The sequence below is a fragment of the Rutidosis leptorrhynchoides genome, chromosome 6 (assembly GCF_046630445.1).
Source record: "Rutidosis leptorrhynchoides isolate AG116_Rl617_1_P2 chromosome 6, CSIRO_AGI_Rlap_v1, whole genome shotgun sequence".
In the NCBI taxonomy this organism is placed as follows: Eukaryota; Viridiplantae; Streptophyta; class Magnoliopsida; order Asterales; family Asteraceae; genus Rutidosis; species Rutidosis leptorrhynchoides.
The window spans coordinates 326,511,429-326,521,370 of NC_092338.1; positions in this window are offsets into that span (position 1 = coordinate 326,511,429).

The following is a 9,942-nucleotide window of genomic DNA, read 5'->3' on the forward strand; positions in this document are numbered from 1 at the left end:
TATATATATATATATATATATATATATATATATATATATATATATATATATATATATATATATATATATATATATATATATATATATATATATATATATATATATATATATATATACACGCAATTTAGTAGCGAGAAAGAACATGTAAAACCCGTACTTCACCGCGAGCCACTTTCTCTCGAACAAAATGTATATAAATCTCTATATGTTTCGTGTGTTGATGTTGAACTGGATTACTAGATAAATATATAGCTGAGACATTATCACAATACACGATGGTAGCTTTCTAAACAGGATGTCGAAGATCAAGCAGTAATTTAAGCAACCAACATGTTTTAGAAACCACATTTGCAACACCACGATATTATGCTTCTGCACTGGATTAAGACAGGGTGGGTTGATGTTTAGATGAACAGGAAATAAGATTATCGCCAAAATAAATACAGTAGACGGGCGTGGATCATTGCATATTCGGAGAGCCTTCCCAGTCAGCATCCGTGTAGGATATTAGATGTTTCGTGGAGCTGCGGTGTAGATATAACCCATGATCTACAGTGCCTTGTATGTACCGTAATATGCTCTTAAGAGCATCCATATTTCTATGTAAGTAACTGGGGGGGGGGTGTTGAATAGTTACTTAATACGTTTTTAACACTTTTTCAGTTGATCACCAAATTTGATTAACTATGATCAACCAATTCAACTCAAACTTGATGTGTGTAGTGTGTATGTTCAACTTGATAAGTAAAGTGATGTAAAGAACATGGACACAAGGATTTATAGTGGTTCGGGTGGATGTTAACTAATCTACCTTAATCCACTCCTCAATTACACTAATCGAGATTTCTTGCTTCACTAAGCACTTTTTTCCAAACCCGGTGGAGATCCGATTTACAAGTCTTCAACTTCTTTGGTAGACAACAAACCTAATCTTTCTATCCCTTTAAAAGACCAACTCCAACCTAGATCAACTTGTCTTCACCTTGGACAAGTATTAATCTTCAAATAAGATTAATCAACTTCCTAAGTCCCTTTAAGGAAGTAGGTCACTAAGCTAGCCTATGCTTCTACTAAATGAAGTTACAAGACTCATACACTTTGCAATGATGATCCTAAGACAATACTAGGACATACATTACACCAAGTAAACTCACAAGATGTTGATGCATTTTATGTAAGTCCCTAGACATCTAACCTACGTCCATTGCAGGTACTTCAGTTTATAGGATACCATGATCGCTTGTTATTATCCTATCTGTGTTTGTATGTGGTTACATGTACTGCAAGAACGCGATATGGATATTTGACTATGTTAGACTTAGTCAGACGTGCGAGTGAAGTCTCACTCGTACGGCTGACATGTGAAGACCCGTCCTAATCCATCCGGACGAAGTCCATATCGATTATAAACGATTCACAACAGTTGATTACATCGCGAGGTACTTGACCTCTATATGATACATTTTACAAACATTGCATTCGTTTTTGAAAAGACAAACTTTCATTACATCGAAAGTTGACAGGCATGCATACCATTTCATAATATATCTAACTATAATTGACTTGATAATAATCTTGATGAACTCGACGACTCGAATGCAACGTCTTTTGAAATATGCCATGAATGACTCCAAGTAATATCTATAAAATGAGCAAATACACAGCGGAAGATTTCTTTCGTACCTGAGAATAAACATGCTTTAAAGTGTCAACCAAAAGGTTGGTGAGTTCATTAGTTTAACTTAAACAATCGTTTCCATCATTTTAATAGACCACAAGATTTCAGATTTCCATTTCTCATAAACATACGTCCCATGCATAGAGACAAAAATATCATTCATATGGATTGAACACCTGGTAACCGACATTAACAATATGCATATATAAGAATATCCCCATCATTCCGGGATCCTCCTTCGGACATGATATAAATTTCGAAGTACTAAAACATTCGGTACTTTGGATGGGGCTTGTTGGGCCCGATAGATCTATCTTTAGGATTCGCGTCAATTAGGGTGTCTGTTCCCTAATTCTTAGATTACCAGACTTAATAAAAAGGGGCATATTCGACTTCGATAATCCAACCATAGAATGTAGTTTCACGTACTTGTGTCAATTTCGTAAAACAGTTATAAAAGTTGCGCATGTATTCTCAGCCCAAAAATATAAAGGGTAAAAAGGCAAATGAAACTCACGATACTGTATTTTGTAGTAAAAATACATATGACGTCATTGAACAATGCAGGGTTGGCCTCGGATTCACGAACCTATATCAATTGTGTATATATTAATACGTATAATGTAAGTTACAAAATTTCATTTATTAATATGTATTATTTATATATTATAGTTTTGTAGAATTTATTCTAACCTTTATTTTAAAACGTATACTTATATTATATTTTAAGTTATATTTTATATATATATCTATTTTATGTATATATATATCTATAATGATTTACGTTTATATAAATAGTGACATTAATATATTTATATACATATATTTGTGGTTAGTATTGTATTTATCAAATTTTATTAGTTTGTTATGTGAATTATTAATACAATCCTAGTATATACCATAAGTATATATATAGTGTACAAAAGATTTATTTGTTAAAATAATAATTTAGATAATAATGATTTACTAATAATAATAATAATTTTATTAATAATGATAATACTAATAGCAAAAAAAATGAAAATGATAACTGTTAATGATACTAATAATAATAATAACTCTAAAATAATATTAATACTAATACTAATACCATACTTATGTTAATAATAAGGGTTCTAATATTTATAAAATGATAAATGATAATCATAATAATACTAGTAAATATTAATGATGATACTGATAAATATGATATTATTAATTGTAAATGTACTGATGATACTATTATTTATAAACCGGTACAAATTCTAATATTGATGATAATAATATATTTTTATTTCCTTCATAATAATAATAATGATAATGATAATCATAATCCTAATGATGATAAAATACTAAAATGATAAGTTTATTACTAATAATAATATTATTAATACCTATCATAATAATAATAGTAATGTCTATAATACTTTCAAATATGATACTAATAATAACAATAACAATAACAATCAAAACAATCACAATAATAATAATAATACTAATAATAATTAATATATAATAACAATAATAAAATTAGAAAAGAAAACTATCTCACATGAAAAGAGTTTCAAAAAAAAAAAAAGAAACTACCGTCCTCTGGACTCGATCTCGTGACCACATGCTCACACGCAAACACTCTCGACCATCCCACCAATTCTGATTCTCTGTACTAATATCGAATTTAAATTTTATATATAAACTGTTTTTCTTCTATTCCTCTTCTTCTCCACAAGTCTCATGGATTCAACAAAACATCAATAACCAAAAAAAAAAAAAAAAAAAATCGGGGTTCCCTTTAAAGCTTCAAAACATTACAGAAAAAAAATAATTTGGGTTCTAAAATAAAAAAAAAAAAATACTAAAGGCCTACTGCAGCGTCGGTTCTTGGAACAAAACAAAAAAAATTGATTTCGTAATAGATAACATTATAGATAATGTTTATAACACGAAATAGTTTTCTAAACATGTATAAAAACTACTGGAATCGTCAATTTGATCAGAAACATATACACGAACGCGAATTTGTCTCAAGAACAATTGTTGACTTTTTTTAAACTAAACTTTGACTTCAAAATTCAAGATCGATATAAAGATTTGAGAGTTGAGATTTTGCAGATAGATTCAAAGAAAGATTTCTAACCTTTCTGCATTTTTAGATTTTGAAACTTTATTCGAAATTGAATTAAGAGAAAAAAAAATTGGAGCGTGCAGAAAAGAAGAAAAAAAAAATATCGTCGTGCTCTTTAATCCCATTGGATTTCCTTTTTATTTGATTTGCAATTATACATAATCATGTTGTAATAATAGAGATCGGTTGATAAAAAATGGAGAAAATGTCAACACAGGTTCACGAGTTGGGAGCAGGAAAGAAACAAAAAAAATAATAATAATAGAGATAAAGGATACAGAGGTCACGCGTATAATATAGATCCCTACTGTTTTTTTTTAATTAATAATAATAATATATAATAACAATAATATTAATATCTAATAATATTAATAAAATTAATAATAATGATAAATATAATATTAATGATAATAATAATTGTAAAAATGATAATAATAATAATAATAATACCATACTAATTATGATAATATTAATATTTTATCGATAATAATAATATTAGTAATAATAATCTAATTTATACATCCAATTTCATCTTTATATGATATAAAGTGATATTATGAATACAAATATTGATATTTGACGATACAAATAACATTACTACAACAACTATATTTGTATTTAAATTTAATTTATTAATATCATCTATTATTATGTAATATTTAATAATTATGTAATATGTATTAACATATACTGAATATTATATATTTATGCATTTTAATATAAATATATTATAATATTTATTTACATACTAATTATATTATAATTATGTATGTAATTATGAAAAATATAAATGTTTTATATATGTAAGTATTATATATATTTATTAAAATAGTACATTATTTCATCATAGATATATTATAAATTTCTACATATACATAATATAATAATTATGTATAAAATCATATATATATATAGTTATATTTATGTATATATGTATACTACCATATATATAAAATCATGTTTTAAATGTTGAGTAGATGATTAATTATGTATATTAAACAATTAACTACAAAGTATAACATTGTACATTTAATATTTTGATAACGTTGGTAAAATATGTTTGAATCATTTATATACAATATACTATATATATTCAAAATGAAAATCTTTAGTTATTAAATGTTATTGATAATGCAAAAAACGAACATATATTTCATAGCATTATTCCTCAAGAAAGACAAGCTTTTAGTTGCAATTGTTCTATTTACAAGTGATATTCGTTTAAATAATAAAAGATGAAGACAAAAGACAGATTCGACGAATTGAAGACGCAAACGACCAAAAAGCTCAAAAGAACAAAAGACAATCAAAGAGGTTCCAATTATTGATAAGAAACGTCTCGAAATTACAAGAGTACAAGATTCAAAACGCAAAGTACAAAATATAAAATTGTACGCAAGGACGTTCGAAAATCCGGAACCGAAACCAGAGTCAACTCTTAACGCTCGACGCAACGGACTAAAAATTACAAGTTAACTATGCATATAAATATAATATAATATATAATTAATTATATTAATTATATATATATTATATTTATAAATAAAAACCGTCGGCAGAGAAAGACTCCAAGGGTGTGAGCTGTAAATTCATTCTCCGCGACTCGCGGAGTTTGAAGAGGATTTCACCGCGAGTCGCGGAGCCCCAAAATGAAAAACCCCCTATAAAGCAAACCGAATTCTGATCAAAAAAATATAATCTTTTTCTTCTCTTATCATACGTAAACGATATATATATATATATATATATATATATATATATATATATATATATATATATATATATATATATATATATATATATATAATTTATATTTTAATTTTAATTTTAATTCTAATAATAAGGGTATGTTAGCGAATGTTGTAAGGGTGTAAGTCGAAATTCTGTCCGTGTAACGCTACGCTATTTTTAATCATTATAAGTTATGTTCAACCTTTTTACATTAATGTCTCGTAGCTAAGTTATTATTATGCTTATTTAAAACGAAGTAATCATGATGTTGGGCTAATTACTAAAATTGGGTAATTGGGCTTTGTACCATAATTGGGGTTTGGACAAAAGAACGACACTTGTGGAAATTAGACTATGGGCTATTAATGGGCTTTATATTTGTTTAACTAAATGAAAGTTTGTTAATGTTAATATAAAGATTTACAATTGGGCGTCCCTATAAATTACCATATACACTCGATCGGACACGATGGGCGGGGTATTTATATGTACGAATAATCGTTCATTTAACCGGACACGGGAATGGATTAATAGCCACTAGAATAATTAAAACAGGGGTGAAATTACATTCAAGGGTAATTGGTGTAATTGTTAACAAAGTAGTAAAACCTTGGTTTACACGCAGTCGATAACCTGGTGTATTCATTAAACAAAGTATTAAAACCTTGTTACAATTCGAATCCCCAATTAGTTGGAATATTTAACTTCGGGTATAATAATAATTTGACGAGGACACTCGCACTTTATATTTATGACTGATGGACTGTTATGGACAAAAACCAGACGGACAGATTAAATAATCCAGGACAAAGGACAATTAACCCATGGGCATAAAACTAAAATCAACACGTCAAACATCATGATTACAGAAGTTTAAATAAGCATAATTCTTTTATTTCATATTTAATTTCCTTTATTTTATATTTAATTGCACTTCTAATTATCGCATTTTTATTGTTATTTTATTTAATTGCACTTTTAATTATCGTACTCTTTAATTATCGCAAGTTTATTTTATCGCACTTTTATTATTCGCAATTTCATTATCGTTATTTACTTTACGCTTTAATTTAAGTCTTGTATTTATTTTTAATATTTTACATTTGGTTTTAACTGCGACTAAAGTTTTAAAATCGACAAACCGGTCATTAAACGGTAAAAACCCCCCTTTATAAATAATATTACTTATATATATATTTGTATTTTTATAAAAGTAAACTAATATAGCGTTGAGCTTTGTTTAAAGATTTCCCTGTGGAACGAACCGGACTTACTAAAAACTACACTACTGTACGATTAGGTACACTGCCTATAAGTGTTGTAGCAAGGTTTAAGTATATCCATTCTATAAATAAATAAATATCTTGTGTAAAATTGTATCGTATTTAATAGTTTTTCCTAGTAAAATATAAGCTATTTTATATACACCTCGCATAACATCAAGTATTTTTGGCGCCGCTGCCGGGGAACTATCTTAAAAGCGGAAGCGCAACGCTAATAAAAAAAAAAAAAAGATTTTTAGTTAACTTTTATTAAAATTCGTTTTTGTAAAAATACGTTTTAATTATTCAAAAATATAAAAAGAAAAACAAAAATATAAGTATTTTTAAGATTTTGTTAAATATTTAAGTTTTATAAGTTTCTTTATTTTATTTTAGTTTATAAAAATATAAGTTTTATTTTAATATCTTTTATTTATTTAAAAACAGAAAACAAAAAAATAAAAAAAAAAAAATAAAGAAAAAACGCGTCGAATATTCAAACCTGTCAGCTGAATTCTGGAACCCCGCGACTCGCGGGGTTTGATGCAATGAATACCGCAACTCGCGGAGCTTCTCTGACACACGAACAGGAAGCCCTAATTCAGCATTAATTACGGGTATTAATTAATTATTATTATTATTTAACCCTAATTATTATTATTATTATTATTAGTTTTATTTTAAGATTTACTTTTTATTTAATTTGTTTTATTTTGTATTAATTAGTTTTATTAAATTGTAAAATTAGTAGTTTTATTAAATAAATAATACAAAAATAATATTTTTATAAAAATTGTACTTTTTACAACTTTTTATATATTTTTATATTTTGTCCCTTTTTAATCGTTGTAGCATAACTTTTGTATTTTTAGCTCATATTTAATTTTAAACTTAGTTTTTGCTATAGTTATTTTTACTCCTAGATTTTTAGGCTTTGCCGTAGAATTCCTTAAGTGCTTTTTCTTTAGACTAAGATTTAGGTGCTTTAGAATTTTGCGACGCCTTTTTAAGTTTTAGTTTCTTTTTAAGTTATTTCCATTTGGGGATTTAGTTTTTCCTGTAAGCTTTAATATTTTTAGACGACTTTTACTATGTACCAATTATCATTCCAATTAGTAATTTCAATTTGCGATTATAATTTTAAATTAGTTGTAGTAATAAGGTTAGGTTAGTCAAGTATTTTTAAGTTTTTATAAGTTTCTTTTATTTTTCCGTCACCTTTTATTTTTCAACCATTTTTTTCTTTTTCGACGAACTCTTTTTCTCTCTTATTTCTCGCCATTCTAGTTTTTAGGACTTAGAATTTTTTTTTCTCTACTTCTTATCTAAAATTTCTTAAAATTACGAAAATTTATTTTAAGTGGTTAAATTAATAGACATCAAAATTTTCTGGTTCGTAGTAATAGTTGGATTTGTACGTGGACCGGGTTATTGGAGCCAAACAGTCCTCAATTATATTGAGACCAAACGAATCCTGCCCCTCTGCTGCATCTTTTGGCTATTCGAAACGTGGGCAAAATCAGAAAAGTCTATTAATTGGATAACTTATTATAATTTTTCTTTCCTTTTAAAAACTAATAGGATATTCAGTGAATGCACCGAGCAAGACGTTCATCACCTTTTGTACGTTCACCACCTGTAACTAGATCAAGACATTTAGCAAATATAACCGCCGTTGATTTTTCTTTAGAATCGTCATCCAGTCGACCAAGTACTTCAGTTCAAATTTCCGATAATCCATTTTTTGAACCCGACATCACAATTGAGAATCCGGAAAATATTCAGGAACGGTTCGTAGATCCTGAACCATTAAACTTTCCTCCAGAACCACCAATCATTCAAACAGAGATTGTTGAGGAACGAACCATTAAATCAGAATCATCTAGTGATACCGATTCAACAAATTCAATTATGGAAAATCTGGAACCTTTAAGTATGGAAGACCAAATGAGAGCTAAACGCACTGGCCAAGGTCACGCAATTACTCATCCAGACATTAATGCGCCAGATTATGAAATCAAAGGACAAATCCTACACATGGTGACTAATCAATGCCAATTTAGTGGTGCGCCGAAGGAAGATCCAAATGAACATCTACGTACCTTTAATAGGATCTGCACACTATTTAAAATCCGAGAAGTGGAGGATGAACAGATATATCTCATGTTATTTCCCTGGACTTTAAAGGGAGAAGCCAAAGATTGGTTGGAATCGTTACCTGAAGGGGCGATCGATACATGGGATGTTTTAGTTGACAAATTTCTTAAACATTTCTTTCCTGCATCTAAAGCCGTAAGACTTCAAGCAGAAATTGTTACGTTTACACAGAAACCAAATGAAACTCTATATGAGGCGTGGACTAGATATGGAAAGTTGTTAAGAGGATGTCCGCAACATGGTTTAGACACCTGTCAAATAGTACAAATATTCTACCAAGGATGCGACATCACTACAAGAAAAGACATAGATATAGCAGCTGGTGGTTCTATTATGAAGAAAACCGAAACTGATGCTTACAAAATTATTGATAATACTGCTTCCCACTCACATGAGTGGCACCAAGAAAAAGACATCATTAGATCATCTAAAGCAGCTAGAGCCGATTCTAGCCATGACTTAGATTCCATTTCCGCAAAGATAGATGCTGTGGAGAGACGAATGGAAAAGATGACTAAGGATATTCACTCAATACGAATTAGTTGTGAGCAGTGTGGAGGACCACATTTGACAAAAGATTGTCTCAGTATTGAATTAACAATGGAACAAAGAGAGAATATTTCATACATAAACCAAAGGCCTGGAAATAATTATCAGAATAATTATCAACCGCCAAGACCAATTTACAATCAAAACCAGAATTATAACCGAAATATTCCATACAACAACCAACAAGGTCCTAGCAATCAACAAGTATCCAATAATACTTACAATCAGCAAAGACCTAATTTTCAAAACAAACCACCACAACAAACCGATGATAAAGCCGAATTTAGAAGATATGATGACGAAGCTAGTTGAAACTCAAACACAGTTTTTCACATCTCAGAAACAAACCAATGAACAAAATGCTCAAGCATTTAGAAATCAACAAGCTTCTATTCAAAATCTGGAACAAGAAGTAAGTAACCTAGCAAGGTTAATAGGTGAAAGAAAACCGGGAAGTCTAC